Here is a 9,907-nt window from a genome sequence, read left to right on the forward strand (position 1 = left end):
ATATATATATATATATATATATATATATATATATATATATGTATATATATATGTATATATATATATATATATATGTATATATATATATATATATATATATATATATATATATATATATATATATATATATATGTATATATGTATATATATATATATATATATATATATATATATATATATATATATATATATATATATATATATATATATATATATATATATATATATATATATATATATATATATATATATATATATATATTTACACACATGCACCATACGTATGGATAAATAGTTAGGGTATTTCACTCGCGATTGTGAGATCAGTTTCGATTTCCTAATCGGGCGTTGTGTTGTTTTCTTGAGGCAAAAGCACCTATACGATTATTTCGTCATCCGACATGTAGCATGTCATGCACCTTTGCAGGTGTTGTCGATTCAATGGAAGGAACGAAATAATGTGCAACAAAACGTTTGATCGCCGTAAGTAAATCATCTGTTTGGTTGTTCAGCAAAAATTGAAGCACCTTCTTCGTCTAATGGGAACATACATTTATTTACATTTACACACACACACACACACACACACACACACATACACACACACACACACACATACACAAACACACACACACACACACACATATATATATATATATATATATATATATATATATATATATATATATATATATATAAGATTTTTTTTTAGAATGAGATAAAAAAAACCATGGCTATGGATATTTTAGGACATTTATAAATAGAAGTTCTTACAGCTGTTTCCAGGATATTTATTATATCCCTTCATCGGACACAGTGTGTGAAAATGGTTAAGCAATAGTTAATTTAGATAAGACACAAAATAGTGAGTGAAGTAAAAGAATGAAAATATATGTGAGATATGCAGGGATATTGCATTTCTAGGTGCATTATTTAGGCAGAATGTTATACATATAAGATTCCAGTACCTTGTGATATATATACATATATCATTGTGTGTAATATTTATACATGTATAAATATGTGTCCGTGTGCCATTGTCTACACATCACATGATGTGTGTATAGGTATATACATATACGTGATATATATATACGCTGGTATCAAACAGGGTGAATGAGCGCTCAACGCAGCATTAGTGCAAAGAATTTCTTCAATTATACATTAAAAGAGATATCAATGGCTTCAAGTCAAAAAGATCTCTACAACATTCAAGCGATCCGCTTGGAATATTTATAATCGTCTTCAAACTGAAGATGAAATTTATTAAAATGTATCTCGTCTTCTCGAAAGTAAACGCGCAACTGTGAAAGCGGCGCTATATTCGAAAGTATACTCCATTTTTTGAGATCCATCTTTTTTTTATTATTATTTTGACATACGCAGCAATTTACGTGATGTCGCCATTAATAAACATCTTTATATCGTCGAAAGACAAAAGACAGAACTGCAACCTTATACTTTTGTGTCGCTCTGTGCTTGAAGACCATTGCAATTTGGACGACTTCGCTTCTCAACGCTTTGCTCTAACAGTACTCAGGATAATCCCATGTATCTCGGCGCTTATTCCCCTCTGATTATTCTGGGATTAACAAAGCTCTTCACACTTGATGTTCGCTGTTAATAGCAGTGTTTCAGTAAAAATTTGTCAACCGGTTTATATCTATTTGCTATAATTCTTTCAAAAAGATTGCCCTCACTCTCCTTGACTATCACAAAACTTGGGAAAGGGCCTATAACCATGGTTCCCATACTTGCTCTGCTCACTTTCGGTACTAAATTCGAATTTACTCCTCGAATAGTTTTCTTGTTTTCAATGATTATAAGGATGCAGGTTCCTAAGGATGAAGTTTAATACGAGTGAAAATCAATTTAGTAATTTAGCACAATAAATTGCATATACGTGTCCAAACCCTCCGCCATTGACATTGTTTGCGTTTGACGAACAGGAAAGTCACTGCTAAGTCTCTAGCAAGTTATAAATTGTGTTGCTCTTTGAGTCTTACGAAATCTCATTGCTATTATCGTTTCGTCACTATATTCACACTTAAAATACTTTATTCATTTCATTTACATTTTAAAATATTTTTCATGAATTTAAACGCTGTGGCTATCAACTGATAATAGATTTCTTTTAAGTTCTTTTGTTATTTTTGTCTTTCTAAAAGGCAAATTTCAATTCATTTATAAAACATTTTGTACGTCCCACAATGCATTGATACTAACAGAAACTATTGAAATATATTGTTGTGTACCACGTGAAGTAATCTCCTAGTTGCAGATTATGCAATTAGATATTATACGAAGCAAATTTTTTGCACGACTTTTTACAAAAAATTTAGTTGCCGAAATTGATGTCGGCTGATGAAGGAATGTCTCACAAGACTATTGTATATTGGTGTGGCGTAATTTGTTGGGAGGAAGCGTGAATAGGCAGCCTTTAACTGCTACAAAGTACTGAGTATTTCCTTTGAATAGCAATTTTTTAATGAAATCAATGGTTAATACGCCACACGTTCATGTATTTATCGGTTATACACACATATATGTGTGTGTGCATGTGTGTATACCATATATACACAGATACCATATATTCATAGATACATATGTACATATACATATACATATATGTATGTATATACATATACATATATGTATGTATATATATATATATATATAATCTTTTATTCACCTTTTCACCTTTTCACCTTTCACGTTTTCACCATTTAGAGAATTAACATTGCTAATCTTTTATTCTTTTACTTCTTTCAGTCATTTGACTCTGGCCATGCTGGAGCACCGCTTTTAGTCATACAAATCGCCCCCATTTTAGACACACACACACACACACACGCATACACATATATATGTATGTATATTTATACATCTATATATATATACGTACATGTATATATATACACACATACATATATATGCATATATCTATCTATCTATCTATCTATCTATCTATCTATCTATCTATCTATCTATCTATCTATCTATCTATCTATATATCTATCTATCTATCTATCTATATATATATATATATATATATATATATATATATATATATATATATATATATATATATATATATATATATATATATATATATATATATATATATATATATATATATATATATATATCAAGTGTGTGTGTGTGTGTGTGTATCGTTCGCTTTTATTTTTTGTTAGCATTCTGGCCTTGAAATTTATATCGTTGTATCTCTGAATTGTCATTACGCCAACAATAAAAATACGCACTGGTTTTCTTTCAACTCATTTATTATTATTGTTCCGCTATGTAACAGTGTTAACCAATGAAATCGATTGCTTGTTTGATTAATCGCATAATCAATTAATTGATTAAAAGGTTAAAATATTTACTAGTGGGCTAAGAATAGAAACAATAGAACACAAGTAAAAGACAAACATTGAGTGTGTTTATTATTTGCATAATGACCCTCCCGAGATATAACAATGCATTTATATACATACATGCATCCATGCACACATAGACACACACTCACACACACCCACACACATACACACACATATGTATATCTTAGATCTTATACGTTTAGTAAATCTGTGCAGTTCACTCTTCTCTTACTCATACTGCTATTTCACCACTAGTCAGGAAACTGAATTTGTTAGCAAATGTTTCGATATAAACAAGTCGTTAGCATATTTGTTAGATCTTCTGCTCCATATGATTGATTTCTAACTTCTTTGATGAATCGAAGATATCTATGAGGATTTGAAATATATTTGAATATTCAATAACATCTCTGAGAATTCTTTGAAAATCGAATGACTCTTAGCGAAAAACACTTAAAACGTCCAACGCTAGAATGATATCTATTATAGTTTAAAAGCCTGTATCATGCTGTTCATTTCTCGATTTTATTCTTAGTGCTTAGTATCGTTGTGAAGTTCTGTTCTATCAATTCGTATTATATGCGTTTAGCAATGTATTTATATATTCATTAGTGTTTAAGTCATATGAATTTGGAAACTTCGAGTCAATGTCAAATAATTTGTATTTAACAGGGAAAATCGAACTAGATAAAGCTATGCAAGGATAGCATTGAAATATTGGGTTAAAAACATTTTGGGTAGAAAAAATCAAAGGCTGCCCGTTCTTTTGAAGTTTTTTAACTCTAATGACGTAGAGAATGTACAATGTTCACTGATAATAATAAACCTTCTAAAATGGAAGAAATGACTGTCTTGTTAACAGGAGATTTAGGTTCGTGTTCCATGGGCCTGTTTCGGCTGTTTCAATGCAAAGTGTGTCTTCGTTTTACCCAGTAACTTACATGCTACTATTTATCGCTTTATCTATCCCCTATTTCACCGCTAAAAGCGTATTAATTCATTAGTCTATTTGAAATTGCTTTCTAGGTTTATGTACGAGGGTGAGTCAAACAGTAATGCCATTTTGTTTAGGACAGGTATAATTACCAACACAGGAACATGTATCATACATCAAAATGAAGCTGGTCCTCTGTGGATCACATCCCTACTTCTCAACATAGTCACCGTTTCTCTCAATAGCAATGTTCCACCTTCGAATGAGAGCATGTATCCCTGCCCTGTAAAATTCTGTTGACTGTTCTTTGAGCCTCTTCTTCACTATAGTTTTCACTTCTTCGTCACTGGACTATAATCGTTACTGGACTATCATCGTTACTGGACTAACATCGTTACTGGACTATCATCTCTTCGGCCCCATGAAAGAGGGTTTGAGAAGCAAGCATTATTTCAGTGACGAGGAAATGAAAACTGTAGTGAAGAAGTGGTTCAAAGTACAGTCAATAGAATGTTACGGGGCAAGGATACATGCTCTCATTCGAAGGAGGAACATTGCTATTTGAGTCACCCTCGTAGAATCATATCTACGTGATGTCATGTGATTGTGTAAACATCTACCCATAAGTAATTTAAAACTTATCCCACATTTACATATCTGAAATGAAACTTTATCTCCGAATATCAGTTTGTAGTCTACTTTTCTGTGTGCGTGTGGGTGTGTGTGTGTGTGTGCGTGTGTGTGTCTGTGTGTGTGTGTGTGCGTGCGTGTGAGCGTGCGTGTGTGCGTGTATGTGTGTCAGCGCGTGCGCGTGCGCGTGTGTGTGTCTATGTATGTATGGATGAATGTTCTTCACTTTCCCATGTTAATTTAGAATAAATTCATTTCGATCGGCCACCATCTTGGTAACAAAGCTGTGAAGAAAAGCATTTTGTTTTGTTCACCATCTTCTAGAAGCGCTTGCAGATTTTTACAGTCCTAGATATCTTCATCATTTGTAGTGTATGAATTAGGAATTTGGGTTCTCTCCCTTAGAAACTCAGTTCAACCATACTTTGCTCCAGCGGGATTGGTATGTATCCTTTTGCTCCAGTTATAATGAATATCAAGCTAAAAAGTGCATCTCGGGTACTAGATTTGCAAACACCTTATCAATGGTCCATAGCTGTCCTCTTTCACTTGTCCTCTTTCGAACCATATCAGTGTCCAGAGTGCATGTATTTATTTAATTATTTATTTAATTATTTATTTATTTATTTATTTATTTATTTATTTATTTATTATATATGTCTGGCGCCACACAACTTTGTATGCGTGAGTTTCTCTCTGTGTGCCTGAATTTGTATATCTGATTTCTGTTATTATGTTTAATTATCAGCTTCAGTGTATGTGTTTGTTCGTTATGTCTATTATTTGTCTCACTGTATGTGTACTTATAAATGCCCGTTTGTGTGTCTCTCACTGCATTTGTATATGAATTCTGCTGTTATTTCGGTTTTACCAAACGCAAGCCAAACAGGAAGCTGTCGCTTTTAAATACAGTTGATTAGTTTACTCCATTTTGCAATGGATTTCCTTTGCTGTAAATTCCGAATCTTCCATAAACACGTGAACATGCAAGACTGGGAAAACGTGTCATCTTTATATTAGACTTACAAAAGACTTTTGACAATGCTAAACTCTAATTACAGACCATGAGAAGGAAATTAAATATGACCCTGTAATTATATTTGATTCCACCTAGGATCAGGAATTACCCAAGAATGTGCACGATACCCGAAAAGCACACCTAAAGAAGGCAATAAAAAAACAACAAACAACACGAAAACAAACAGCAGGACGTTAATAACAAGCAGGCATAATCAGCAACCAACCATGTCTTTATTGTGAATAACATTTATCTCGCCTTCCTAAGTAGGCCCATATTCAACGTAACAGAACCTAGACATTTCTCAATGATATGAATGAAGATAAACCTCCTTCAAGTTGTCATATCCGACCTAGACATGTATTTATTATATTTAAATATTATATTGTAAATCAATGTTCGATATATGGTACTATTGCATAATTTTATGCCTAGGTATTTAGAATGTTTAAGGCAGCGCGCTGACAGAATAGATAGTACGCCAGGGAAAATGCTCATCGACATTTCGCCAATCTTTGAGTTCGGAGCTCTAATACGCCAAAATTTGAAACAAAGTTTAAAATGTTTAAGGCGGTGAGCAGAAAGAATGGTTAACACGCCGGACAAAATAATTAGTAGCATTTTCCGTCCTTAGTTTCTAAGACCAAATTCAGCCGAGGTCGACTTTGCCTTTCATCAATTCGAAATCGATAAAATAAGTACTGTTTGAGTACCGGGCATCAATGTAATCAAGTACTGCCTAAGGTACAAAAGAATATTTAGAATGTTTGTGCGTCTATTAGGTAAAATCTAGGACTGACAGAGAATACTTTGGTCCAGACGGGTTGGCATGTATCCTGTTGCTCCAATAAACATGGGTATGAAAGTGAAAGTGTATCCTGAGTATTGGATTTACAAAGTTATTGATGATCCCTAGATGACCTCTTTCACTTGTAATTTCCGAACCACATTAGTATCCAGAGTGCATATATGTATGTATATATGAATATATGCATATATGTAAGTGTATGTGTGAGTACATGTGTGTGTGTGTGTGTGTGTGTGTGTGTGTGTGTGTGTGTGTACTAGTAATTTGCGTCGAACAATCAAAAATGAATATCTTTCGCTGATAAGATTTAATTAGATTGAAACCCAGTAGTTTCTTTCTCCACGTGGCTTTAAAAATAAGATCTATTCCATTCGCTGCCTTTTTTCAAAGTATTGATTATCCGCTATCATACCATGTTATAAATGTTATTTTACTTGCTTGATTTTCTTTTTTTTTTTTTTTTATTCTCGATTTGCATAAGTTTAATAATCTATTTTTTTCAACTCGTATTATCATACGCATAAGATCTTTCGCCAATTTGTGACAGTGTCTTCCTATGACGCTATCTCTGTTTACATAGGTGCCGAATAGCGGAAATGTTTATCGGTTAGTAACAGGATCAAATACATGTCTGGCGTAAATGAAAGAGCGCAGTTTAGTCCACTTACAACATTCACCATGTAAGGCTTTAATTGCAAATTTTCTGACCACTTACACATAAAATCGCAAGAAATTTCATGAATTTACTTGACATTTTAAAATAACTAAGCCTATTTATAACTAGCAGCTTCATTTTTAATTGCTTTGTCAGTCTCGAGTATAGCATGAGATAAGAAGGGTTCCCAAGTCATCACTGAGAACAGCTGTGCTTTTATCAATTATGGAGCGTTTAGGATTTTAAAGTATGCTGCCCTTACACGTAAATATGTCTTCCAAATCTAGTGATTATCTTCCTGTTACATACTAGTGCTGCTGTCATAAGACGCTAGCAAAATATCTACAAAGGGAGTTTATACTGATTGTCCCAATGTTCTGCACAGACACACACAAACACGAGAGCGCCTACATACGTGCAGTCACATAGATTTGTACACAAAAAGCACACAAATATAAACGTAAGAATATATTTAGATATATATACATATATATAAGTAAATATGTATATATACATATAGGTATATGTTGGGTTGTCCGGAAAATTCGTGCCGATTTATAGTAGCTTACCTTTCGACTTCTTTGCCATGAAACCACCTCAAATCTGGGAAGATGTTATTTTCAAGTTAAAAGAAAGATGGAGATGCATTGTGCAACAAAATGGTTCATATTTGGTTCATTAAAAATGTAATGGCAAGGATTTATTGACCTTTTTCTTTCCTTAAAAATCGGCACGAACTTTCCGGACAACCCAATATGTTCGTGTGTGTATATATATGTATATGTTTTTGTGTGTAAATAATGCATATGCACATATATGTATATACATATGTAAATGTGTATATAAACACATATATATCATTCATATATATGTGTGTATATATATGTATATATATATATATGTGTGTGTGTTTGTGCGTGTGTGTGCGTGTGTGTGTGTGTATGAATATATGTATATATATGTATATATATCTGCATATACATATGTATATATGCATATATATAATTATATGGATATATATATATATATATATATATATATATATATATATATATATATATATATATATATATATATATATATATATATATATATATATAATACATATATGTATATGGATATATATATATATTATACATATATGCATATGGATATATATATATGTTAATTCTCTAAATGAAGTATTAACAGTAACTGCACGATAAAGTGTAGTATATTGCCACTTAAGTGTGGCTGACCCCTAGGGGTGGATGTTACTGTTGCTTTTAGCCCCAGGAAGAGATGTCCTCCAGCTGGAGGAGATGTCCTCCTGGGACTAAAAGCAACAGTAACATCCACCCCTAGGGGTCAGCCACACTTAAGTGGCAATATACTACGATATATATATATATATATATATATATATAAGCAATGTTAATTCTCTAAATGAAGTATTAACAGTAACTGCACGATAAAGTGTAGTATATTGCCACTTAAGTGTGGCTGACCCCTAGGGGTGGATGTTACTGTTGCTTTTAGCCCCAGGAGGACATCTCCTCCAGCTGGCTTATCGACACACGACTGTGTCCTGTTTGCCAAGGGAGTTATCCCTCTCACCACGACCAGCAGCACGAACGTATCCGGATTTCAGGGTTATTTCCCTTCTTCGGCGTTCGACAGCTGATGACCTTGGTGAGAGAGAAAAACCTGGCAAAATCTTATATCTTCTTTTCCAGTGACATTCTTCACTGATATTGAAAAGGTGAAAACAAGCAATGTTAATTCTCTAAATGAAGTATTAACAGTAACTGCACGATAAAGTGTAGTATATTGCCACTTAAGTGTGGCTGACCCCTAGGGGTGGATGTTACTGTTGCTTTTAGCCCCAGGAGGACATCTCCTCCAGCTGGCTTATCGACACACGACTGTGTCCTGTTTGCCAAGGGAGTTATCCCTCTCACCACGACCAGCAGCACGAACGTATCCGGATTTCAGGGTTATTTCCCTTCTTCGGCGTTCGACAGCTGATGACCTTGGTGAGAGACCTTGGCAAACAGGACCTTGGCAAACAGGACACAGTCGTGTGTCGATAAGCCAGCTGGAGGAGATGTCCTCCTTGGGCTAAAAGCAACAGTAACATCCACCCCTAGGGGTCAGCCACACTTAAGTGGCAATATACTACACTTTATCGTGCAGTTACTGTTAATACTTCATTTAGAGAATTAACATTGCTTGTTTTCACCTTTTCAATATCAGTGAAGAATGTCACTGGAAAAGAAGATATAAGATTTTGCCAGGTTTTTCTCTCTCACCAAGGTCATCAGCTGTCGAACGCCGAAGAAGGGAAATAACCCTGAAATCCGGATACGTTCGTGCTGCTGGTCGTGGTGAGAGGGATAACTCCCTTGGCAAACAGGACACAGTCGTGTGTCGATAAGCCAGCTGGAGGAGATGTCCTCCTGGGGCTAAAAGCAACAGTAACATCCACCCCTAGGGGTCA

Source organism: Octopus bimaculoides, chromosome 7 (genome assembly GCF_046866305.1).
Source record: "Octopus bimaculoides isolate indiv1 chromosome 7, ASM4686630v1, whole genome shotgun sequence".
NCBI lineage: Eukaryota > Metazoa > Mollusca > Cephalopoda > Octopoda > Octopodidae > Octopus > Octopus bimaculoides.